Raw genomic sequence first — 27,461 nt, forward strand, 5'->3', positions numbered from 1 at the left:
GACACAAGGCATGTTGTAATATCTTATTGATTTCTTGGTAGTAACCTGTGTGGCAGCAGCCCAGGCTGAATAAACATGAATTTGTGTTTACGACCACATAGTTTATAATCCACATAAATGCTAAAGAAACTCCACCTATGGAACAATGTAGCAGAGAACTGCAAATGAATGTTAATTTATTCAGTGCCTTTCTCTTTAAACAGCCATATGTACAGTTGGAATGAGTTAGCTGGAATAAATTAGGTGAGAGAGAGAGAGCAAAGCATATTCTCAGTGTTTTGTACCCTAAAAGGTGTACCCTAACACTAATGGAACAAAAGATTAATAGATGGAAACATCTGTGAAGCTTTTTCTCTTTGTGTCTCTGTGTGTTTGCGTGCGCACGCGCGCGCGCGCGCGCGTGTGTGTGTGTGTGTGTGTGTGTGTGTGTGTGTGTGTGTGTTTGAAATAAGTGGAAGAGAGGGCCAGTGAGAGAGGATGGCAGTAAGCAAAAAAAGATTGTGGCCTTGGACAGCTCCACTGGGCACAGTAAAGTTGGAACTGTAGGGCATTTGGAGCAGAGGTTAGTCAGTGCCTTAAAGAGCCCTGAAGATGCCTACAGACAAAGACAGCAATCACTGACAGCCAGGGAAGATTTTGCTGAAGCCTCTGAATCGATACAGCAATCTGAAACAGAGAGACAGAGAGAGAGAGAGAGAGAGAGAGAGAGAGAGAGAGAGAGAGAGAGAGAGAGAGAGAGAGAGAGAGAGAAAACTGGGACATCACAATGCCACTGAAGGCCCAAGGCAAGGACTGACCAAGTGCACTGTGGGTAATGGCAAGCAATCTGTGTAAGGCAAGAATCAGATAGCTTTTCTGTCTATAGCTAAGTGTCTCCAGGCACATACTGCATAATATTGCACATGGGTGCGCAAAATTTTGTGCATCTGCACATGACTGTGAATGACCTGTGCTTTTTAAATGCATATTCTTACACATAATTGTCACTCACTGTCCCCCACTGAAGCCTCTTGTGTTGCGTTCATGTAGAGCTGTTTAAAGCTGATGTGCAGTGAAAATCATGCATCACACCTTCACTTTCTCCATCGGGATACTGCACTCAGGACCAGTGTTGAACCAAGTGAAAAGAACACAGTGCTGAGCTTAGTCTTTCCACACTTTGTTTTCACTAATGTTCATTTTAGACCCATTACCTAATGTACAGGTGTTTTTAATCAAATTAACTACATACACTGTTTTATTTTTGAAGATAACTTTATCAAAGCAGAACAAGTGTTTTCTTTGCTAAATTTAATCATGTGAAACATGACACGTTTTATTGTGAGGGTAGGCAGTTTTAATACAGTGTTCAAAATACTGTTAAACTGTTGATTCTATGTATCAGTTTAAGTGCTCAGTAATCCAACACAGAATGTGGGTGGAGTGCACAATCACTGGAACTTTCAAACAATAAAAACCCTATAACACCAAACCTTTTAGAACTGCAGCTTCAAATTTGAATTCTTTTGCAGATAGCTCCAGTAGGTATTGTACTTTTTGGCATTATGGTTTCATCTTAGTAGCCAAACTTACTGTTTTTTGTTAAAAACAAGGCATGGCCCCATTTAAAACATTCTGAAGAGAAGAAATTGTAAAATGTACAAGAAGGAAAAGCATTTTCCTCACAAAGTAACCTCCATGTAGACTTAATACTCAGCATCCTCAGATTTTCAATTATCACCTTGTTCCCATGGGTTTAATGGGATTCCGTCTAAGCTCCCCAGTCTGACTCAGAGTCTTGCTATCTCCCTGTACATGTTTTATCTGTACTGTTTCAGTATTGCATTGTATTGCCAGCCAGCATTTGCTATTTCCTTCAGGTTCTTTATTTGACATCTGATTTTGACTTATTTGTGTGTATTGTCGGCTCTGAGTTCCATACACAAATACCTGCTGTCCACCCTGTCATTACATTCATTACTAGTGCTCTACTATATTTACAAAACTAGGAAAATTGTTTAATTTCGCACACCTAAATTCTCAAAAAAATTTCACAGACTTTAGAAGACAAATGCTATATTTCAAGGCATTTATTAAATAACACCAGGCTAGACTGCCATGCTAAGCTAAGGCTACCTTAACGGCTGAGAGGTAAGCACTGAACGTTAGGCTTCATTCTCTCTCTGAACATGGTGTTAGGCTTCATTCTCTCTCAGTGAGATGAAAATATTTGTCCATGTTTTGACGTGAGCAGTTATTTCTGTGGCATAAAATCAATAGGCAGCACCATGCTAATGTTAGTTAACAAGATGTGGAAGCCTCACGACTTCCAAGACATAACAGTGACATTTGTAATTCCAACAAAAGTTTCTTTGTGAAAACCAGAAATGTCAATGTTCATCACATTTAAATCCACAATAGAAAGAGAACATGTGCAGGTTAAAAATCCATAATGTTACATTGCTACTTAAAATGAACCAACTACGCATTTGACTTTTTTCTTCACACAATATAGAATTTTCCTGCATTTCATGGAAATTCGAATACTCATTACTGTCCTTTCTTTTACTACCTCTTTATTAACTATTTATCTTTATCTCTTCAATTTATTTCCTTAAGGGATTGCTGTAGAAAATATTGTTACCCAACAAAAAAAAGATTCTGGCCCTCTTTGGGTATTGAAACCAGAAAAAAAGGCACTGATTAAAAACCTTTGGCAAAAGTCTATCATGCTTCATGGGCCTTTCTCAGAGCAGTTATGATTTGGTGTTCATGTGTCTGAAACCGCAGGCTGTCTGTTCAGGTGTGACCTGACATATACTGCAGATACATTCACCCTGTCTCAGATGTTTATAAAGTATCATTCCTCTCCCCTCAGTCTACTGAGAATTCCTACATGCTGAGATTTCACTGCCTTCCTTTTTAGTTATGGATGTTCTGTGCAATGGATGTTTTACCTTCAAGTTATGGTTTATCAGCTTCTGCACATAAATATATCAAATTTGTTTTAAATCTTAAAAAACCCCAAAAACATTAAGCCTACACAATAGTGACATGCAAAGTATGTGTCAGCTAAGTTTATGTTTGTGGGTTTTGAGTACCTATAACTAGATGCTTCACATGGTATTAGAATGTTTGTGTATGTTTTATTGTGGAAAAGGGAATGAGATACTGGAAACCAAGAGAAGCTTATACATAGTGTGACTCATAGCTACAGCAGCTGAAGTTAAAAGCTGTTTTTCTGAAAGGTTTATGTAATACAGTTGGCTACTACAACAATTTTCCTCTGTTCTGTTATTGTTTTGATTGAATTTGAGAGGAAAAAGTAATAACAATTTTATTAATTAAAACAGGCAACAAAGCTGGCAACAATTTTAAGGTGTTTTATCTATTGCCTGGTTAGCTCACTTATTTGTGATTCAAATTATATATAGAAACTATATGAGTTTCTCTCATTAACTCTTTTTTATTAATAGCCTTCAATGTGTGTATGTGTTTGTGTACATGTGTTTGTAAACACAGTGTGTGGGAGTGTAGGTGTGTGTGTCTGCATTTGTACATCAGGATTAAGATGTCAGCTGCAAGAAACAGTATGTAAAGAAAGCTCTCAGAGAGCCATCATAGTCATTTTGAATTTCAAACTGACTACGCATGAGCTATTATAATAGCCAAAAGCCTAAAGCTATAATAGCCATAAGCAAACTCCATCTTTGTCCTTACCAGAGCTAAGGATCCTGGGTAATGCATGGCAGGGATGTGTGATGTACTGCCATTCGCTCCTTCCTGTAGCTCTGACATGCTTCTGTCTACTCCTCTGTTCATCGGTGCAATCCCATGCTTCCCCAGTGTCTTGCCTCTGTTTCTGAACCTTTGCTTCATGAGCAGAGATCAGAGCTCTCCACTGTTATTAGAGGATTCTCTAGTGTTTTTAACTGTCTGGTTCATCACCTCATCGGTCAGACACATAACTCTCATAGAAGCAGCACACACATATACACACACATATGCATGACACTCGAAAACACCATCCCAGATGACTTGCAGCATGCTGACGAGAGCTGGCTCCTCTGGTCACTTTGAGGACACCCCTCATTATTTTGGATGGTTTTTTGTTTCGCTCCAGGGCAGGGAAGCTATTCTGATAGCCATGATATCCATGTACTGCACTGTCCTATCTGCAGTTGTTTATTTCTTTTTGTCTGTCCTCCACTCCCCTGACCCCTCCTTTCATCTCTCAATACCACACTTCTCCTGGGTCTCAGATCATACTGCCATAATCTATCATTTTGTAATTGGGAAATCTACAAAGCCTTCATGAAGTGCTGGATGAGGAGCTTCTGTTTTCCTCACCTGAGTGTTTTCTCATCGCCCCACCCCAGTTCAACCCCTATCCTCAGCTCCCCTATTTCTAGCACCTCCATCTCTCTCCCTGGACACTTTAGGGTCTTTCTATGGCACCATCAATCTCTCCATGCCGCGGGCATTGCAGACCTGAGCAGTAGATCACCGCTGGGGCTGTCACCCCGATGCGGCTTAATGAGCCGATCTCAGAAGAGGAGAGGGCGGTACATGGTCTGTTAGCCAGGGGAGTGTCAATCACTTGCTCTCTCTCTCTCTCTCTCTCACACACAGGCCATTATCAGCTAGACACAGAGTGAGTACTCTGAAGGTGGGATACGAGGAGAGTAATATCATTCCATTAACCCCAAAGAGCATTGGAGGGACAGTGCTATTGCACACACCCTCACAGAATCGCACTCATATGCACTGGCAGAGGCCGGCTGGAGACGTCCCTCCACGGGTATCAACCCCTGCGTGCTTGAGTTTAGTCTTATTACAGGACTTATATCTCTGACCTAGTCGAGCTCACACCTTGATACACTATCCGTTTTCATATTTGGCCAGCTCTCTGTACTGAGGCATGAGTGACAATAAGCACGTGTGACAATAACCCACAGTGCAGCAAGGTATTGAGAACGCCATTCTACTGTCCAGCACAGTAATACAGCCCATCAACACACATCAGAGCATGGCTAAGTGTCAATATCAAGCATCTTTAAATTAGAGGCACAACTTGTATATATGTCTCACCTGTGTGATGGATAAATTAAGAAATATTTGCATCTTTATATAGTACTAGTATCTTTGTATACTGTCTTAGTAGTGGCACTGTAGACACTGTAATGGTCCATTGGCTATCAAACGTGGTCTTCTTCTAAGTACAAAAAACATTATCTGCACTCTTACAATCTCATAGCAGATTGGTGTAACTGCCCTCTAACACCTCAGCCATAAAATGTGGAACTAAATGAAACTGCACCCAGATGGCAGGATCATAAAACATGTTACATGTACACTATTACAATTACGGTGGATGGCATTCAACATTCAGGTTTTAATGTAAAATGGCTGTCAAATTCTCGTTCAAGGGCACAACCCCAGAATGTCTTTATTAGTGGGTGAAACGAGACTTTAAAATCACTGCTCATGTTATTGTATTTGGTAGACATGCAGCTGCAGACATTACAGGGATGATAGTTTCTATGTACAATTATATAATCTAGATTGCTATGTATCAAAATATTGGAATAGGTTTAAGTAAATTAATTGGATTTACATGTATAATGATGTAGCAAACGAGAATAATTGAATAAGCATACCACTCTGCAGTACTAACGAATACTTAATTCAGCATTAAAAGGACCTCTTTTCAGTTCCCTTTCAAAATTTACTTTTGTGTTTGCGATGTTCAGACAGCTCTGCATGGCTTTGATAAAGTAGGCCACAGAAAATAATGGCGCTGAAAGGAACAGGCCGTTGGCTTTTGGGGATTCATTTTAGAATGCACACAGTTAGCTGCATCCAGGTAAAGCAGACGTCTGACTTTTTGCCATTTGTGTGAAGACTCTGAGCATTGGGAGCAGTTGGTAGCTGTGTTTTCATAAACGTGTTCTGACCAATTGAGATGGGGATGCCAGTAGTGTATGCACGGTTCCAGACCTATTTTCACAAAGCTCTGTTTCAGCTTTTGAAATGGCCATCAAGATATCTATATGGGAAAATATATATATATCTGTAGATCACAGTGGGTTATTAATATCAGAAGTAACATGAAAAGAGCACATTGTTTAATTCACAACATTGTAGTGTTAGTATAATTGAACAATGGTGCGTATTAAAGTGCTTGTCGCAATGCATCATGGATTTGGTGTTGATATTTACAATAACACAAATAATTGTGTGTGTGTGTGTGTGTGTGTGTGTGTGTGTGTTTGTGTGTGTTTGTGCGTGTGTGTGTGTGTATGTGTGAGAATTTATGTGTGCATATGTGTGTGCACATAAGTGTGTGTCTGGGCCTACCCAGGCCAGATGAAAACATTCAGACAAAGCCAGCTCTGTGGCTCACCTTCATACATGGCTGGGATGCCATGTGGAAAAGGGCAGTAATTGCACTGCTTTATACTGGGCGAGCAATATGAGCTGTCTGGCTTCAAAAGACCCTCAGATGCACTGCAACCTAATTAGAGCTGTCATCGAGACACTCATATACCTACCTACCTACCTACCTACCTCTCTCTCTCTCTCTCTCTCTCTCTCTCTCTCTCTCTCCCCTCTCTCTCTCTCTCTCTCTCTCTCCCCCCCTCTCTCTCCCCCCCCTCTCTCTCTCTCCCCCCCCCTCTCCCCCCCCCTTTCCCCCCCTCTCTCTCCCCCCCCTCTCCCCCCCTCTCTCTCTCTCCCCCCCTCTCTCTCCCCCCTCTCTCTCTCTCCCCCCCCTCTCTCTCTCCCTCTCTCTCGCTCTCTCTCCCCCCCCCTCTCTTTCCCCCCTCTCTCTCTCCCCCCCTCTCCCCCCCCCCTCTCTCTCTCTCTCTCTCTCTCTCTCTCTCTCTCTCAGGCACACATGCACACTCTGTGTCTCTGCAGCATGTTTCATATTCATATTGTCTCTTTCTTCCAGCTCCGAGAATCTTTACATTCCTTTTTATTCCTTCTTGTTCTCACAAACAGTGTATTACCTTCATGGTTCAGTGACTTTTCTATTAGTCAGAAATGGTGTTGTTTTCTGTTTCCTCACGCCAATGTTGCGTGCATTGTTTTCATATTACGGCACATGAAATAACATTTGAATTATATCCAAAAATATGTCATTTCAGGTGTTTTATTGCGAAGACTTTTTTCCATGAATAACATAACTTTCAGCATTGTATTAACCAGTTTCTGGTGCTTCATCAAATGTATAATACATTAGAAAATTTTAAGGACTTTCATTGGTATGTTTAAGATGAAATTTTTAAAACCAGATATTTCCCCCCTGAGACAACATTGTTTTAATGGTGTGAACTTCGATAGATAGTAGTACATTATTTGCAAAAGTTTCTAAGGTCAATGGATTAATCTTTAGGTCAAGAAAGGACTTGAAGAAAGGACTTTTGCTTCTCTCTCTCTCTCTCTCTCTCTCTCTCTCTCTCTCTCTCTCGTTCTCTCTCTCTCTCTCTCTCTCTCTCTCTCTCTCTCTCATTTCTTTCTCCTTCCCTCTTTTTGCTTCTACAGCCTGTGTTTAGGTTTGTCATGGTAGTTGAGATATATTCCTACATCATATCAAATCTTATCATGTCTGCATGAGCTCACCCCTCAGGCTTTTAGCTCTGTCTGGATGGAGAGATAAAGCCATAAATTTACTCTTTTCAACAGCCTACTGCTAAAGGCATGAAGTGAGTCACCTGCTTTTAATCTGGTCCTTTAACACAAGTTATAATATTTTTCCCCCCGTTTAACCTCACTTTTCTGCAGTAATGAATATACAACCGTTGGTTAAATATATTATATTACATTATATTATTTAAACTGAGCAGTAAATCCTCTTCTCTCAGTTCTATGATCAGAGTTGCTTCTGTTTGTCATAAATAAATGTCTTTATTAGTAACCCTTGGTTTTCTTTTGGCAGGGTTCATTTGTGTATATGTTTATGTGTAAATGGTCATTGTGACAATTTCTGGGGTTAATCGATGATAAATCAGCTTGGATCAATGAGCTCTGCATATATGCAGGGAGAAGGGACGGCTAGCCTACTTAACTTTGTATAGCTCCCTGTGTTGCGCGCGCGTGTGTGTCTGTGTCTGGGGGTGTGTGTGTGCATGCGTGCGTGTGTCTGTGTCTGTGTCTAGGTGTGTGTGTGTGTGTATGTCTGTGTGTGTGTGTGTGTGTGTGTGTGTGTGTGTGTGTGTACGTGTGTGCATGTGTGTCTGTGTCTGGGTGGGTGTGTTTGTCCATAGTAGGAACATTATCTCTTTCTCAGCTTCCTCCACTGCATGCACAGTTCAGGAGTACCAAATCAAAAGCACCGATGATAGAAAAGACAGAATAAAATCAGATAGAACTGAACCTCACTATCCTTGGCTAACCTTCAGTTTGTGAGCATGCATGGGTGGGTGTGCTTAAACCTTATCTCTGCTTTGTGTTGTATTTATGTCAGGCTATTTCTAAACCTTATTGTTGTCTGGAATCTGAATGCATACTTTGCCTAGATCTTTAATCTTATTTTGAGAAAAAGAGAGAGAGTGTGTGTGTGTTGTTCTGTGTGTTTGTATGTGTTCACAAGCATAAGTGCCTCTGTAGCCAGGTGTACATACGTGTGTGTGTGTGTGTGTGTGTGTGTGTGTGTGTGTGTGTGTGTGTGTGTGTGTGTGTGTGTGTATGTGCGTGCAGAAGCATAAGTGCCTCTCTGGCCAGGTGTGCATATGTGTATGTCGGTGCACACAAGCATAATATTGTTATTTATAGCCCTGCACAAGGTAGCAATAAAATCTGCTCAAAGGTCAACCAGTAGCAAGCTTCATTCTTTCCATAAACACCTACTGATAAAGAATAAGTGAGAAAACCTGATAAGAAAAGTTTGTTTTCCTCGAATGAATAACCATCTTTTTTTTTTTTTTTGGCCACTCTAAAACATATTAACTTAGGTAATTTAAAGACCTGAGAATTCAATTAAAGATTGAATAAAGATTAAACTGTAAACCATTGTCTGATAAATGATATCTCATTAAAGTACAATTCTTCTACAAGCCCTTACAAGTATTAGCTACTATTATTCAGTAATAACATTAATACAATTCAAGAAGAAGAAGATGATGATGATGATGATGAAGTTCAGTGAGTGGGTTTTACTGAGACTAGGAAAAAAACTCTAAACATGCGGTCACTAAGGTGGTAAACAGACAAACCAGTGTCTGTCTCTCAATATTAACAGCTACTGTTGGTGAGGTATTTCTTATTATTTGGAATCACTACAGTCTGAGCAAAGAATAAGCACTGGTTGAAGCACATTTCACCAGTTTCTAATGCAGGTGTATTCTAGGCCCTGATGCATGTGCACAGCTGTCAACATGCACTATATAACACCTGTTATGCACTCCAAGTCAAAAACCCTTCCCTCATACGGATCTGTCATTACCATTAACATTAATATGAAATTGAACAATAACTACATAGTATTATCTAAGTATATGATCTAACCTGTTTCTGTGAGGACTTTGCTGGCATCACACTGAAGCTGGTAAAACAAGAGAAAATAAGACTACTTATCTTAAGATTAGATTTAAGATTTTAACATTAAGTTACATTTTAGGGAGGTTTTAAAGTAGTTGGAAGATTATAGAATAGCCATGCATTGGAATCAAAGGCTGAGAATGCTAAATGTTATTACCAACTGCATTTTGAATTGTAAATAAGATTTACATTTAAGTTTGAATTGACTTCCAGTGTAAATTCACGTGAGAAAAACAGAAATGTCTAAGTAAATAAGAAATCAACAGAATAAACAGACCTGAGTGTTCTATCCTCATTAATTAACATTCCTTTAGCCAGAAGAGTGGCTGCCGTGTCGTCTGTTCTGCCTCTGTAATTAAATAATGCCTCATTATATAAATAGGGAGGCGAGTTCAAAGTTGCTATGCTAGGACTAACATCCGCACACACTCTGAAGTCCTTCTGTTCATCCAACCACAGTACTGTTTATCTTCAACTTTTTTTAAACACACAAATACAAACAGAGAAGCCTTCTGAAAACACACACACACACACACACACACACACACACACACACACACACACATCAATTTCTTCTCCAGGACTATTTTTTCTGAGATTCCATTATTCCATTAGTCATCTGGAAATACGTGCATGTGTGTGTGTGTGTGTGTGTGTGTGTGTGTGTGCGTGCGTGCGTGTGTGTGTGTGGGGACACTCGCACGTAGCCGAATGCACGACACACACCATAAACAGTAATTAGCATGTGTTTCAAAAACATGTCCTCCAACCTTCACACCACAGTCAGGTTTCCGTAAAACACTCAAGGGCAAGGCAAGCCCTGCCCCATGCCATTCCCTGGTGCCACTGCCACACTAGCAACAGAAGGAAGTCCTGCTTCTCAGAAGAACAATCACCATGACCTCGACTAGTATAACATGGCCAGAACTCTGTCAGGCCTTTATTAGAGTGCCTTTGTGGTCCACTAAAAACATCCAAATTTCCTAAATGGTATGCGGGATTAAAGCCTTGCAGGATTTAAAGGTAAAGGGACAATAGCGTTTTAAAAGGGTAATACATACTTTTTAAGTTAACTTAATAGCCACCAATTTTTTCCTCCTAGATATTCGTTAATATCTAATGTGTTAAACATGTTTTTAGTATTTCTTTCCACGTCTTTATAGATAAGAGTACAATTTTGTTGTACAGATCTATGATGACAATAAAGAACCACTGTTATTATGCAATTATTTTTGCCTAAATTCACCAAGGAGTTGGAAATGTAATTTTTTAAGAGAGAAAAAGCAACGAAGAGTAGCCAGTTGTGAAATATGTTTATTTGTGCATTTTCAGTAGCTGTACCAGCATAATACTCCGTACCAGGAATCATATAACAGAAAGTCAGAAATATGCCAGAGAGGTTCATATTCAAAATATGGCAGACTAGGTCAGAAATGGAAAAAACTAAAAGTGAAACTGAGGAACTAGGGGAACAAAAACTCATAACATGGTAACAAGGAAGTGCTGCGCCGATCTACTGCAACTCTTCACAGAGTACATTCCCCCACAAGGCTCTACATATACAGAGATGACATCACAAACAAGAAATGGATACAGTTGACATGGAGGGCGGCGTTATGTATGAGCACTGGAGCTGTGACATTAACCATCACAGTTAGCTTAAACTTAGCTCACATTACAGACAGGCCCAAACCAGACCCAAACCAGACTGATACATATCCAATCTGTGGCCATGTGACCCCAGTTCAAAATGCATGATCAGATTTAAGTGTGACATTTATTATTTGGGTTTTTTAATTGTTTTATTATTATTATTATTATTATTATTATTATTATTATTATTATTATTATTATTATTATCATTATTAATATTATTATTATTATTATTATTATTATTATTATTATTAATAATAATAATAATAATAATAATAATAATAATTGTTTTGATTTTTGGCATCTCACTTCAATGCACAGGTGCAGATCACATTCTGCTCTCCTACCACTGCTGGCTCTTCTCCTGTGCCCACACATTTTTGGATGTGTAAGTGCCTGTAATGACTACTAGGCTGGCAGAAACCTGCCTTTTGCTTTTGTTGCTATTCTCACTTCAACACTCCACACCTGGATGAACTGACAGCTAAGCTCCACAGTGAACATTTGATGGACACTCGCACCTTTATTTAATTCATTTCACTATTTCAGTGAGAGACTGTCAGGCAAATATGACGGAGTTTTTTCTTGTTGATGCTGGAGCTCATGAACACATTCAGGTCATGTACATGACATTACTGCTGTCATAAATAAATAAATATAAATGTGCACACACAGGTGCTTTCATGGTTTGTTCATCCTGATGACAAATATGTGTCACTTACAAATAGGAAAATGAAGAGACAAGGAAAAATATTAAACCCGAGAAAATCCGAACCGGGAGTATCCATGTCGATATTCCTCATGTTTAGATCCTTCGATTTAAAAAATCAACACCTACATTTTTATGAGGAAAACTAATATGGTTTTAGTATGTTTGACAAGTACAAGTTGCCAAATGTTAGCACAAAGCTGTTAACTAATCCAGGATTTTTTTTAATATTTTTTTTTTTGCCTTAATACTTCCCTCTAACACTCATCTTCTATCTATAATGAAAGCAGTAAGTCAGTTTGTGGATCAGATCAATCATCTTCAGAAATATTAACTCTTTAACCAGATTAATATCACTCTAATATATAAATGTAAAAAAAATATTGTGTACTCAATACCCATCTTATACATGTCAGTCTCTCATGGCCTGCATTGCTGAGCATGTCTGGAATTAGCACAGCTCTGTGCTATGTGTTCTGAAGGCTGACTACAGAGGAATGCACTAAAAATGCTGTAACTGCATAGCTTAGCTTGGGAGACCACTTTGTTTGCGAAACAAAAGTGCAAAACATGCTGAAAATGTCATGATGAAAATGAAATGCTTTTGATTTTGTCATGGCATTTTTGATTAGCTTGTGACTGACTTGATTATCTAAGAATGGCTAAACAGCCTACTCTGATGTGCTATATTTATTCAGGTGTATGTCAGCCAGCGTCAATTTACTGACATGGAAGAGGCACGGTTGTGGATATTCAGTCTACAGGCACCGCAAAGTTGGCAGGGCACCATGCCATCTGGATGTACACGTATCTTTACATACATCTCTGCTGGGCTGGGACCGGGTCACTACCCAAAACCATCCACTCATCAGTAGCCCCTGGTCAGAACCCCACCTTTAACTAAGGGTTAAAGAATGGAGCATTTATGTAATGCCATCGGCTCATCCAAGTCCCCTAGAGTAATCTAACTTCAAGATTTTAAATCAAGAAGGTGAATAGTTTTTTCTTTTTATTGAAGAAAGTAAAAGAACCAGGGACACCGAAGACAGATATCTTTCCTGAGAACATGTAGCATGACACAGTTGATGAATGTGGAACGGTAAATATTTCACATATTTGCACAGCATATCAGTGCCGGCATTTTGCTTCATATGTATACTGTGAACGTTTCTGAATTTTGTTTGTTCCTTCTCTCTTATCGCTTGATAAAGCATTAACGATAAAGAGTCACGTGACTACAACCAGCACATCTCGATAGTTCAGTTTCATTCCATCGCCGTGGGAATGTGCAGCTGCTCATCTCCAGGCCTGAGGAGATCACACACAAAAAACCACAGCATTTTACCTCATTAAAAAAAAAGTTGTAACCTGACTAAGGCAGGTTTCCACATAAACAAGGAAATGTATTGTGCATTTGAAATGCAGTAACTTCAGTGCTCATACCTAGTAATATGCAGTTTAGCTTACAGGAAAATACTGAGTAAACTGAAACCCAGTAAGTCATAAGGAAACGTATGTGAAAACAAATTCTTCAGGAACTGCAGTGATGTGCCATGCAGGAGATAACACTGCTTTAGCTGCAATGCACATTTCCATTTAGGCCTGGAAAGGCAAGAGAAATTATAGAAATGACTGTAAATTGGCTGCTGTTGCTATGGTTTCATATCTGTCAGTCTCTGATTTAATATTTATGCGAAATATTCTGAGCAGTGCTGTGGAGTTGCTCCGGAAAAAAACAAAGGGTCCCAGTACAGGTTCTGCAAGACATTCACAAGAGCTCCATCAAACTGTAATACACACAAACATCTGCACACTCTCCTGGCAAATAGCGATACTGAGCATTAAAACAGTATTGTATGCCAAGTAGCAGAGGACTGGTGTATATAGGTGAATATATAATCACAAATGCAGACAGTGCTTAGTGATGGCTTAACTGCTTTATAACTTTGGAATTTCTGGACTTGCTTTAAAGTTAGTGCTTGCTAGGTAGACTCCAAAGCTTGTTGTAATGTCTTTCACATGTCACCAGAACACTGATTAGAAGGATGAAGAGTGTGGGTGTTGGGGAGCATTACTGAAAGAAGGGAGTGAATGAGTCAGTCCACATTCAATAAAAACCTTAATGAATGCTGTGTCATTTTCCACGCTTGCTGTAATCACAGTGTGTGTGTGTGTGTGTGTGTGTGTGTGTGTGTGTGCGCGTGCATGAGAGTATAAGTGTGAGTGCGGATAAGCCTGCACATTACCCCTAAGCCTACTGGTATACATTTCTTCAGACATGTCTAATGAGCCAGAATGTATTCAGCCATTTTGTTTGAACTGTGGCTGAATGTTGAGCACAATGAAAATTCTGAGTGTGCAAGAACCTCGGGTTGCCACAGCAACCCATTCGCTATGAGCTTAGAAGTCTGGGAAATATTCTGAAAATGAGAAGAAATGAGATGACAATGAGATCTTTTGAAGAGTGTCAGGGTTGTTCAGGCTTCTTAAATAAAATAAAAATAAATAAAAACAAAAACAAACAACTTCCTACTTTTCACTGAATACTGAACCTGCTATACTTTCAAAAGGAAGTAAATATATAAGTGCCTCCAGTCAAATTATTAAGCATGAATCTACCACTGTGCTGAAGGTCAGTCAGTCACAGCCTCTGTATTTTTGTTTTGTTTTGTTTGTTTTGTGTGTGTGTGTGTGTGTGTGTGTGTGTGTGTGTGTGTGTGTGTGTGTGTGTGTGTGTGTGTGTGTGATTATCTTCTCTTCTTGACCTGCACCTAACACTCTACACTGCCTTTACATGACCTAAATCTCGTCAGAACATCCAACACAAGGACTGGAAGCCAGATAGTAATAGGGGTCAAAAAATAGCCATGAGCGAGAGTGAGACAGATAGAGAGTGAGACAGATAGAGACAGACAGAAAAAGAGGGATGCCTAACACTTTAATTCATGTGCAAAAGCTGAAAAAGTAGCATAACCATCAAGCTGCCCATATACAATTTGATGCTGTCTATTTATTTAATTATTTTATAACCTGCTCTATAAAATCCTAAAGTGGCAATGAAACTGAGTCATGTAAGAGTGTTGTGACTTACTTTTTGGCAATAGTGTGCTTCTCATCTTTCTTACGTGGAGGCGGGCAACTTAAAGAACCTGTGAAAGATGCAGAATTTCTTTGAATCATCAATAGTAAATGATGTTGAAAACTAGAGCAACTCTATTTTTATTTTGGTTTTTTTTATTATTTTATTTTGTTTGTGTTTTTTAGTTTGTGTTTTCTCACCCTTCCTTTGTGTCCAACTTGCTTTTTGGCATTTTGTTTGTTTTGATGCCGGTCAAAGCAAGCAGCTGAGAAATGCATATATTGTGGAGCACATATGGTGAAGTCATCTGTTTATTAATTCAAAGCCTCCTGTAATGGATCTGAGAGGAAGCAAAAACAAGTCAAACTGACAATGTGCACATCCATACACATACAGCTTTCATGCACTGTAATGGCACTTCCCAAAAAGGCTTTTTTTTTAAAAGCAATAACTTAGTTATTTAGCAGGTTTTTGACAGGTTTGTTGGCAGTTTCACCAATTTCTTTGAAAAGGCAGGAACTCAAGGAACTCAGTTTGATCCACTGGCCAAAAGCTACTGAAAAACATCTCAGTCTCATCACCATAGTCAGTGTCACGGTCATCATGGAAACATGACATCATGGTAGAAAAGCAGCATGGCTTTGCTGAGATGATTCTACAGTATGGATTTCGCCGAGGCTTAAGCAAATGGATTCAGCCTTTTGGCCAGATAAACGGACAGGGATTAAATTAAGTCTGGAGGAAGTGTGATACTGGAGTAATCCATTCTAGATTAAGAAGTTCATTTCTCGGCTATAACTTTGGCCTTATTACACAGAGTTCCAAGGTTGCTAAAAAAAAAAAAAAAAAAAAAAAAAGGCAAGTTGTGGAAGATTTTGAATATTTTAGAGTGTCTGTGATTATTAATTTAATTTGGAACAGAAGGGTGCTAATACAGCGGAGAGGTAATTATAATTAACTCCAGCCTATCCTACGATAGCTACAGTGTATAAGTATTTATAATGTGTATTGCTTTTGGTGTAAGATTTAAAGAAAAACACTGGGTTAAAGAAATACAGTGGGTTTATTACACCATTTTTCAATTTTTATTTTCCATAATTGTTAGTTTGTTGCAGTTTCAATACATCACCACCAATTCATAGTTTAGTGGGTCAAAATCTCCAAAATATTGTTTCTTATGAAGAGGTCATTTATGTCCTTCCACAAACACAGGAGAGAGTATATAACATACATGAAGCTGAGAATCTGTGTTAATTAAAAGTAAAAACAGTAGAAAAATCTATTTCTTTTTAAATATACGTATTCGGATAGTTTGGACTGATTAGTCCCCCCCCCCCAAGCTGTGGCATATAAAGCCCAAGTCTCTCACCCGCTCTCTTTCCATTTCTTGCCAACCACAGCATCCAAACCCAGCGAGTTCTAAGCCAGCCCTCCGGCTGTCAGCGTGCTGGTGGATGGGACAGAAAAGCACGCTGTTCTCGTTCACCGGTATGTCCTCCCCGGACGTCTGTCTTACCATCCCCCCTCCCACTTCCTGGCCACGCACCACAGACGTCGGTCCTCCCGCAGAGCTCGAGCATGATTTATTTTAATTCGGTCAAAATTCAACTAAGTGCTTAAAATAAGTTGTAAACTAAGTTGTAAATGCTACCACCCTTTTACAACATTATACAGGCAGACAGGCAACCACAACTGTGGCAATTCATACTTCAACAATGTGAAACGGCTGCTAAAATCAAACACTGTGGAGGTTTTGCACATATATGAGTAATTAAACTTATGCAGATGATGAGTGCAATGAGACAGGAAGACTCTCTCCAGATCATTTTGTTCTGCTCCATTTTGTTTTCATTTGGTCACCAGCTATTTTCTACTCACCAAGATTACAACAACGCACAAGTGAGCCAGTATATTATGGATAATAATGACAATTTACTGCTGAATGACATAATGTAATTTTGTTAAACTGCAGTAAGCTACACACTATAACAAAATGTCATGATAAAATGTCTGATGGGTTCATTTTCACAGTTTCTTGCCATTAGCCAGACATTAAGCGGCAGTCTGCAGCTGCGGCAGTCTGGCATTGAACAGTCAGGAGTGTGTGAGGTTGCACTGATCTAGGTGGTACCATTTTCTATTGGATTATGAAAAATAATATCAGGTAAATGCTTGAAAAGCTTTAAAAAACACTCCCCTTTGAACTTTGAAATTAGATTTTGTTTCCATTTCTTCACCAAAACAACTGGATGTTTTGTATCTCATGTTTGCTATATCAACTATGTCTAAAGCCTAACACAAGTGCTAACACAGCTGCAGCCTCCATATTTTTCCACTGCTTGATGTAATGGGGTTTCACACAAAAGAAAAGGAGTCCCACTTCTGAGTACCAAGCCCATACAGCGTTATACTCTTTTATTACCTTTATAAAAGTGTGTATTGTTGCAGTGAGGCACTTGTCAGAAACACAGGCACCGTTACCGTTATTTCTTTACATCCTCTCCTCTCTTGCTTTCCCCTGGGGGTTGAAATAGGCTGTAGGTTTCATATCCACAGAGTAGAAGGAACAAATCCCATAAGTCCTAACTCTGGTAGAGCAGCAACACTAATATATGAGACATTCTGCTTTGCTGTTACACTTTTGCCTCTGGTACTGTTGTTGTGCTACTAAGAATCAAGTCTTCCCTTCTGTGCTCTGTCTCTTTTTCTCTCTGTCACCTCCTTCTCGTTCTAATTTCTTCCCCTTCACTACATTTTCATTCAGTTTATTATAGACAAAACTTTTCCCATTATGCTTGCACACATCATGTACCAACACAGAAAAAACAATTATATTTAAAGAAATAAATAGGACACGTGAAACTCAATTTAAGGCAAGTGATCTATAAATAAATATACCAACAGAAAAAAACACCTCTTCTTAGAAAAAAAAAATCTTTTGTGGATAGAGTATAGAGTAATCAGGATAACCCACAAAACACCCAGAAAAAATTATAACGTATAGATGCAACCAGAACAGTTGTATACCCACAGATAAACTGTAAGAGCTCAAGATGAAACCTCATATACATTTATTTTATTAAAACCTTATAAACATTCCATTTTTCTGTATTTTTGAAGTAACCCACCATATATTTTTTTAACTATATGAGCCTGTTTGTTCACTCTGTATTGAATAATGCAAGACAAATATACATATCACACTTTTCATCTGATAGAAAACCTTTATGGATTTCGGCTTGGAAGTGGTTCAATCAAATAACATAATTACTTGGTACATACTTGGTTATTATGACAAAATTTCATTTCAAGCTCTTGCAGTCATCTAGGACTGTAATAATAAAAATGAATCTAAATTCTAATTATTCATACAACCAAATTGTTAGATAAATGAACTAAATTGTCATGGATTTCTTTCTACTGGCTCACATTTCCAGTTTAAGCAATGTTGAATGTGTGAACTATGTGTGGGTCGCAGATGATTGGCTTTGAAGCTCTTTTCCAAAATCTCTAAAAAAAACATGGCAAAGCGAGACCCTGTGGTATTGGGTGTGTCTGTGTGTGTGGGTGGGTCTGCACGCATTTGGGCATTTGCATGTGTGCCTGCATGTGTGTTTGTGTGTACTTGTGTATGTGTTTGTAATTGCACGTGTGTGAACTTACTCACCTGTGGTATGTTCAATACAGAGTGAACAAACAGGATCACATTAAAAATTATATGGTGGGGTACTTCAAAAATACAGAAAAAACAAAACAAAAACAAAAATAAATGTTTATAAAGTTTCAACTTTAACTCTTACAGTTAAACTATGTGAAAAGTTATTAATGTGTCTTATTTGATTTGTATTTGCAACTTCTTTATTTCACTGGTGTGATCAGATATATTACTAATACTATTTGCAATGAGCTCATTTTCTAACTTACTATTACGGTAATATAATATCATATCAGGCTTCTGAACTCTGTCATGGAAACTATTTTAGCAAAGCGTGGTGGTGCAAATGGAACTTACAAAGCGTGGTGGTGCAAATGGAACTTACTACAAATGTATCTATGCCATGCTTTTATACACCAGCTTTAAACCAAGCAATTGGTTCATAAGTCTCTTTTTTGTATTTATACAGACATTACAGAAAGGTGACATAACAGAGGGGCCCAATCACATATGAATCCTCACATGGGTTTGACTTAAACAGCAGACAGGCCTGAAATAGGCTTGCACGATCATGCTTCTCACTGTGTCTCACTATGTTAAAAGCTGTGAAAATCCACAATGCCGTTTCACTGTGAAAATTCAGTGTTAATTAAAACCTTCATATTCTAAGTCTCTCTCTCTCTCTCTCTCTCTCTCTCTCTCTCTCTCTCTCTCTCTCTCTCTCTCTTCCAATATTGATCTGGTTATCTGTCTGTCTCTGGATATTATTACTGTCAAATGATGAATGTGCTTCAGCACTGAGCAATATCGTGAGTTTAAACAAAGTAACTAGCTACACACAGTAGTTACAACACAGTCTCTTTACCAACACTGCTGACCTTCTGGGTATGCATGCCTCTGGTGTGTGGACTACACATATGTGACAAATGGTGCATGTGAAAGTATTTCTATCCCTCCAGAGCCGTTTTAGAAAGGCCTTTGGCTCCTTTATCTCTCCAATATATATATATGAAGTTAAACAGGTGAAAAACCTCAAGCTCTTATTTCCCAAGCAGGCAAACACGTGGTGTGTGTGAGTGTCTGTGGACGTATGCTCCGGTGTGTTTACGTCTGATTTTTAAATCACAGTGGAGTGTTAATGTTTCTGGAAAAACAATCCTTTCATTTTTATACATTCAGATTTGATTGTGCATAAAGCCATGTAACAGGCAATAAAATCACTCACGAACATTTAAACATGCACAAAACATACATCCCAGCTCACACTCTTTTCAGATTGTATAGAAATACATAAACACAGACACACTGCCCCAAACCAGGAGCTAAATAAATCATGTGACAAAACCAAAAAGCAGGCCTCGCTAAGGTTTCGAATTTCGCATCTCCTTCCCAAGGTAATTTGCAAATTCTCGATAACGCTCTCTCTCTCTCTCTCTCTCTCTCTCTCTCTCTCTCTCTGTGTGTGTGTGTGTGTGTGTGTGTGTGTGTGTGTGTGTGTGTGTCTTCCTCTTGTTTGTCTGCGGTTTATTATCACAACACTTGTGCGCATGCATACGCATGAAAAACACTGTGCCTTGTCATGGATAAGGGCTACCTCATGACATACCCCCTATAATTAGCCTCTTACAAGCACTGGGACGTTCTCTTAGATCTATGATATGATGTCAGCGTCCCACTGTAAAACCTGGGTGTGCCCCGATGATTAAAAACCCGACCCTCTTGTGTTCCCTGTGTGGGTCAGAAATATATTGCCTTGGTTATGGTGGAATGCACTTCACTGCCCTTTGTTTACACTGTTGCCTTGACTACATTTCAGTAGCTTGTTAGCTATTTCTTTTCTTATCATCTGTGGCGTGAAGGCAAGAGCTGGACAAATGGCTCAATTTTTCCACTGTATTATGACTTCACAAGTACTTAATTAACTGCTGGTAAGCATATTTCATTAATGCGTACTTGTGGTGAAGGGCCTTTGCGCTTTTTTTTTTTAAATCCAAAGGACACGTCGTCAATATCTGCCTTTTTCTGTCAGATCAGCAAAATCACCGCAGCACTGAGTGTATCGATTAGAATGTAAAAAAAAAAAAAAAGTCCAAGCAGCCAGGCGTTTGTGTCGTTCGCTGCGGTCTACACAAATGACACTTTTTTTACGAGGCAGTCTACTGCCCCGTAATATGCCTGTCCGTGCTAAACTCCCCGGTGGGTAATAGCCAACAGCGTTGGCTCAGAGGAGGTGTACACATCGCCTAATGAAAATGTAAATAATGGTAGGGCGTGAAACAGACAGGCACTCTCATGGGGTTGCATGCTTAAAGGTGCTGGAGCAAAAACTGTTGTTAAATACATTATAGTTAGGGATGTTGCCCAAACCCAAGACCCCTGACCTTCAGATGTAGAGACATGGATGTTAATGACAGATGTTGTCAAGTCTAGTCTGAATAATTAGCTGAAATTACAGAGCTATCTGAGCAATAGTGTGGCCTAGCATTGCTACACTTAGTGGACTGCATTTCAGGCCGTGGACGTTCCATCCCTCAGCTAGGTGAGAAAACCAAAGTATTTAGTGGACCAGATAGGGAGAGAACCCAGCCAAAGAGTCTGAAATGTTATATGGCTTCCATAGATGTGTGGATAAACGATGTTCAAACATCATTCAAAGTGTCTTAACAGCGTCTTTGAGTTGTGACAAACCACAAAGGATTTTCTCACATGAGTTCCACATCCTCTCTGTTTTACTTTGTTTTGAGCTGAGAACTAAGTTGGGCTTGTGAGCAAATATTAGGTTTTTCTTTTCTTTTATTCTAGGGTGGTCATTACTTGCCTGAGATTAATAACAGTCCAGACAGTATTTCATTTTGAGTACACTTTCCAAAATGTCTCTTTAAAAATAAAGCCTCTTAAAAAGAGGCTACTTAAAAAGACCCAGACAGCAAAACAAATTAGATTGCTATATTTTTAAATCTGTGAAATTACAATGCTAAGCATTTTATGCTGTCTGTAAAAATAGTTTTGTTGACACAATGACATCAGCAGATTGCTGTTTGCAAACAGATAAATAATCACTGAAGCTACTATTCTTATTTTTGGTCATTTAGAATTGCAATACATGATAAACAACGTCCAGGGATAACTGCAACAGGTGTCTCAGAAGTAAACAACATTGTAAAATAAATATCGATGCTACCATAACTGTCAAACATATTACAAATATTAATAAAAGAGGTATTCGTCTATCACAATTTTCACCAGACATGTCTTTTTACAAATATCACTTTATAAATGGTCATTTGAGGTCTGAAGGTGATCAGTCTTTCAAATATGAAAGAAAAAAAAAAGGGTTTAGGTAATGTGGTCTACTTTCCAGATGTTGATCTACAGTAAAACACTTGCATCCGAATTGCATCAGATAATGTCTAGAGAAAGGCAGTGTTTCTGTAGTAAACTGTGATGTTAAACAGGTTGGCTACAGTGCTTCTCAGATGGTTGCCATGGCAAAATTGTAAAATGTTCTCTCAACATCTCTCTCTAGGTGCGACCGTGTGTGTGCGTGTGCACGCACGCACGCACGCACACACACACACACACACACACACACACAGACACACACACACACACACACACACAGGTTGAGCACCACTGTGAGCTGCACTAGGAGACTGCTATCTCATTCTAATGAAAATGGAATCAGTGGAGTGAAGCCATACCCAATTTGAGAGAGAGAGAGAGAGAGAGAGAGAGAGAGAGAGAGAGAGAGAGAAAGAGAGAGATGTTATTAAGGCAAGGTGAAATACACAGAGGAAAGAGATTACTCATCATATCTCTACCTGCAATTACCCACACCTTGGACCTCTTAATCTCTCCAAATAGTAAGTGCATCCTCTGTAATTACAGAGAGCAGCATTATGTAAGAGTACATCTTAACACTTTAATACATGCACAGCCCTTCACAGAGGGCACACAGGTTAAAAATCAGAGAGGAGCCACTTTCCCAAAAGCACTGTAATCGTAGGGTAGCCATAACCCGACAGACTAATTTCGGAGCTTTCTTGGACACTGAAAGCACTGTGGCACAATTGGGGACCTCTCTCCTGGTGTTCTCATGTACTTACATAGTCTTGTTGTGAACAGAGAATCTCTACAGGAGGGAGCAGTATGATGGGTACAGTGGTTACAGCCTGGCAAATGGGTACAGCCTGGCAAAGTGCACTCAACTGGCAACAAGCCCTTTGATGTCCTCCCTGAAGTGCCTTTGATAAATCAGGCATTACTGGTAATTACAGCGCACTCCTCTGCTCTCTGGGAGAGAGCAGGTTCTAGCCCCACATTCTAGAGGTATGATAAGCCATCTCATTTTAGCAAATTAAAAAATGAGAGGAACGCTGATAGCATACAATTTAATGTGAATGGGAAGAACTAAAGTTACACACACATACAGTGGGAGAGGGAGAGAGAGAGAGAGAGAGAGAGAGAGAGAGAGAGAGAGAAAGAGGGAGAGAGAGAGAGAGAGAGAGAGAGAAAGAGACAGATGTTAATCCTTACGTTATGATTGTAAAAGGAATACGTACAGCGCTTATTTGATATAACAGTTTACAACTTTGATTACGTTACCCAGGATATAGTAAGAAGTTATTTAAAACATCCTTGTAACAGCTATAAATTCCTGCCCTTCCCTTCTAGTGGATGGTCATATCTTCTTATTTTCCCCCTCACACTTGGCCTTTCTACCAGAGGCCTGCGAGCTTGAAGGTGTGGAACAGTATTTTTGCTGATCCCAGGATTGTGCCCCTCTGGACTGAGCTCACTGCTGTCATATATAAAGTTCCTCCTTGCCACTGTCACCTTTGGGGGCCTGGACTCGGACATCTGTAAAGGGCTGTTGTAAAAAGCACTATATAAATAAATTTGACTTTGACTCCATTAAAATGATTTCTCAATATTTTTCTACCTGGCAGCAACTTCAGAAAGCATGTGCTGCCTTTCCTGCCTCTACTTAGCTTGGCATGATTTATCTACACTGTGTTATTACTCACGGCTCCTGTTGTCATATAGAAACTATTGGGGGAATTTCTGAGTTTAGGCCACATTCTAGGAACGTCACTGTTCACTGCACAAAGCCCACTGTACTGTATACTGTCTGTAATTCTTCACTGTAGGATGCACTGCTGCTTGATCATATTGAATTAATACTTATATCACATATGCCACAAAATTCTGTGAATTTTTTCTTTCATATTTAGCACTAGTGTTTGTGTAATTTCTTCAAAACTGAAAACAATGCACAGTTATGTGACATTCACACATTTTCCTCCTACAAAAAAAAAGTTCTTACATTTGTAAAGTTTATTTGAACAGCAACCCCATCCCTTTCACAGGAGACTTTACACTTTACATTAGTCTTTACATTAAAAGGCACAGAACAGTTTTCCCATTAAAATGGCTAAGCTAACAAGGTGTTCTACTCTCAGTGAGTTCATTATTTATAGCAGTTCTCAACTAAAGGCCTTGCTTCACTGTCCATGTTTATGTAGATACAGAGATAAAAACAAACAAAAACAAAAACAAACCTGTCACAAGTTAATTGAGGTTACTGACCATTGTATTTTGAAGCAGTCAACACAAAGTACCTGCTGGTAAAATGTGCAGTTAGTTGTGTTATAGATATAACAAAAGGTGCTTGTATTTTCATGCTTATCAACCTCAAGGGTAAACTTTTTTTTTCATTTTATTGCATGCAACGTTTTTGTGGTTTCAAGGTTCCTTTCCATTAGACCAGGTGAACAGATGTGGTACTGTTTATCTCCTGAGTAATAGCAGGGGCTCTAACTTTGTGGGTGTACAAAGATGGTTGCTTGCAGCACTTCAGCATGTTTTATTTTTTATCTTGGAACATGCGTTTGAGAGGTTTTGTGCCCTGTACACCTAGTGTTGGATAAGTGAAGGGAAGTTAGTGCGTTTAAATACGACCCTCATGTAAATGAGGTGCTGAAAGGCAGTTTATTTTGTGATAAAATCTCCAAGGTTTTTTTTCTAATAGGTGTGATCGAAGCATGACTGAGAAATTAGAGACAAAACATTCCTTCTTTGTGCACAGTGCAGTTAGTAATTTAGCACTGGCTTAGCATTAGATCAGTGACTATACCATTGTTTTCAGAATCAGGAAATGTAAAAACGAGCACTGGTTCCCCTGCTTCTGCTTTGGTATGCACAATTTCTACATTAGTATATGATAACATTGTTAAGAAAGTAAGTAACCTTCCTCACCAATCTGTGGCCCATATGCTGCAACACAGTTGCATCAGAAAGTACTTTAATATCCGATCAAGCACATGCATCTTTCCAAAGCGGAAGAACCCTGGTACATGGCGCTACTGCACCCTGTGAGATAGAACCCTGGCATCTAATATGTTCAGAGAAACAGCTTTGAAAAAGATGTCCAATTAGCTTTCACTTTTCACCAGATTTTTGATGCCACTTCAACAGACTGCACTCTGTGGGTGGCTTTTTCTGGTGCCAGAGGAAACAGCACCAAGCCAGGCCTCCACCAGGAGATGCCCAGACAGAATTTCCCAGGAAGAGTAAGTGCTTCTGGGTCGCTGTTTATTTTAAGCAATATACAACATACTTCCCAAACTCCAATGTCATTCCATCACCTAAATAATGTGGAGGTAAAGTATTACTGGTGTTTCGCAAACAAATGAACAGCAGTTTATCACTCCGGTGAAGTGCGTGCAACTGTATGTGGGCATAGTGAAAAAACAATAGAAGAAGCCCATGCATGTCATGTAATTGCATGCTGAGCTAAACTTTGCTGCCAGGTGCTGTGGTGAGATGAATAAAATCACTAGGTGTTTTGAGAAGACATTTCTGCAAATGTAGACAAAAGTAATTAGGGTGCAACTAGGGTAGATATGAAAGTTAAACAGTATATGCCTGGGCAGTGTAAATATCAACACATAATGAAAAAATAACATGAACGAAAGAAATTGTGATAGCAATGGATATATACATTGGAATAGGATAATAAGAAAACAATATTGGAACAGCAGCCTGCACCAAGGTATACCATGGCATGATATCTGATTCACTAACATGTTTTACTAAAGTGCAAGCCCAAATCGTTGACACATTCATTTACTTGTGACAGACTCTAAGACTGATTCTAACATCTAAATTATTTCATCTTCATTGTTTTTATGGAACAAAAACACTGTTGTTACACTTGGTAAACCAGAACATGCTTCAATTCTTTTTTATTCTAAAAGAACATATTCTTAAAGAGCATATGCATTTTTTCTTTCTCTGTGCAATATTTTTCACATAGCATGGAAGAGGAAAAACCCTGAAAACCCATCCAAGATAGGGTGGAGGGAAGTGTGCCTTTCCGTAGTAGAAGTAGATGACAGTTAGGATGAAACATGCTTGTGCTCGACATCAACAAACACACTGCAAGCACTTCAAAGCCGAATGTGTTTATTCTGGTGTGCCGTGCGTAAAGATCCAAGATAAGAGTGCAAATGCGCTGGATACCTAAAAGAATGTATACCACCACATGCCTGTCACACACACGCGCGCACACACACGCACGCACCATCAAGGCTCATCTGGGACTTTTCTCTAGTGCTGAATGCATAACATCAACAAGAGTCAAGAAACATCTCATCATGTCACTGCCTGCCACAAAGGAAAGGCAGGCACATTCCACAACAATAACGTTAGTTCTGTGCACAACACAGATAGATTGTGTTAACACAAGCAGTGTTTAAGAGGCCAGAATGGACAAAACAAACAGTATAAATTATGAAATATGTTAACTAATGTTAATGTTGTGACTAGGAATATTCCAATATACTAACGTGGTGACTCTCGCATAATGGTACCCCTCCACACAAAAAATAAAAATAAAAAAATAAATATATATATATAATTTTAAAAATCAAAGGGTAACTCCTAGATCTATAACCCTTCTCAAACTGATGATTTATACGACTTAGTAAAGGGCAATGACAGGCCAATCCAGTGCTATAAACTGCAGTGTATCTGCTAAACGTAATCCCCGCTGCAGATGCATGCTAACTGTCACTTGGGATTGCGAAAAACCCGTGCTAAATGCCAAAATCCCGTTAATCTATGTTGACACAGTCTAACAGCATGCTTATACTCAGGCATTTCGCCACTTCCTTTTGGTTAATGCGCTGGTCTTGTTTTTGAGCTCACGCTTCCTGTTAGGCTGATGGTTGAGTGCAAAAACACCATTCGTCTGTCATTTAACATGACGGCCGAGAAATATAAACGGGGAGATGGCTCATTTTAAGGATGCGAATGTAAACGAGTTCCGCTTGAGAGGCTCATTAGTTTGCAAAAGTGCAGCCGCTAGATAACCATCTATCCAAATTAAGAGACGCGCGAGACTGGACACACGTTCTGCGCAGGGTTAGCAACGCGTGTGTGCGCGTGCGTGCGTTACGGCCACGCACGCGACGTGATTCCAACTTAATTTTCGGGTTTACAAGGCACGGATGAAGCTCTTACTCCACAGATCGTTTAAATATCGTCAATTATTTACTTATGTGTGCAGTATTGCTGCTTCATTTTTTAACAGCTGTCTTACCTGTCCCCCTTTGTAACAGAACGCTTTCGCAGCCGGCCTGCATCCCTGAAGGTCGCAGCAACGCAACCCTGGCACTCTGTCCAGCAGATTTTCAGGATGTAAAGTTGAATTTTGTTGGCCTCATAAATCGCCTCAGGTGTTCGCTTGTCTATCGTAACTTATTCATTCGAGGAAAAGTGTATTTTCTCCCATCTCTTCTGTCGGCGGTTTTTAAATGCCACTGTAGCGTACTTGGAGC

General features: G+C 39.3%; 1 long non-coding RNA gene across 1 annotated transcript; it reads right to left on the reverse strand.

The window, feature by feature from the left end:
• Nucleotides 1-293: 293 nt before the first annotated feature.
• LOC145660375 (uncharacterized) lies at nucleotides 294-27,461 on the reverse strand. The gene is made up of 4 exons (XR_014126695.1): nucleotides 27,224-27,461; nucleotides 15,164-15,303; nucleotides 14,976-15,033; nucleotides 294-666 (listed from the first exon to the last, which is right to left on the reverse strand). It is a non-coding gene; the product is annotated as an uncharacterized LOC145660375 (long non-coding RNA).

The sequence above is a fragment of the Electrophorus electricus genome, chromosome 1, assembly GCF_041902795.1.
Source record: "Electrophorus electricus isolate QZ-2024a chromosome 1, ASM4190279v1, whole genome shotgun sequence".
NCBI lineage: Eukaryota > Metazoa > Chordata > Actinopteri > Gymnotiformes > Gymnotidae > Electrophorus > Electrophorus electricus.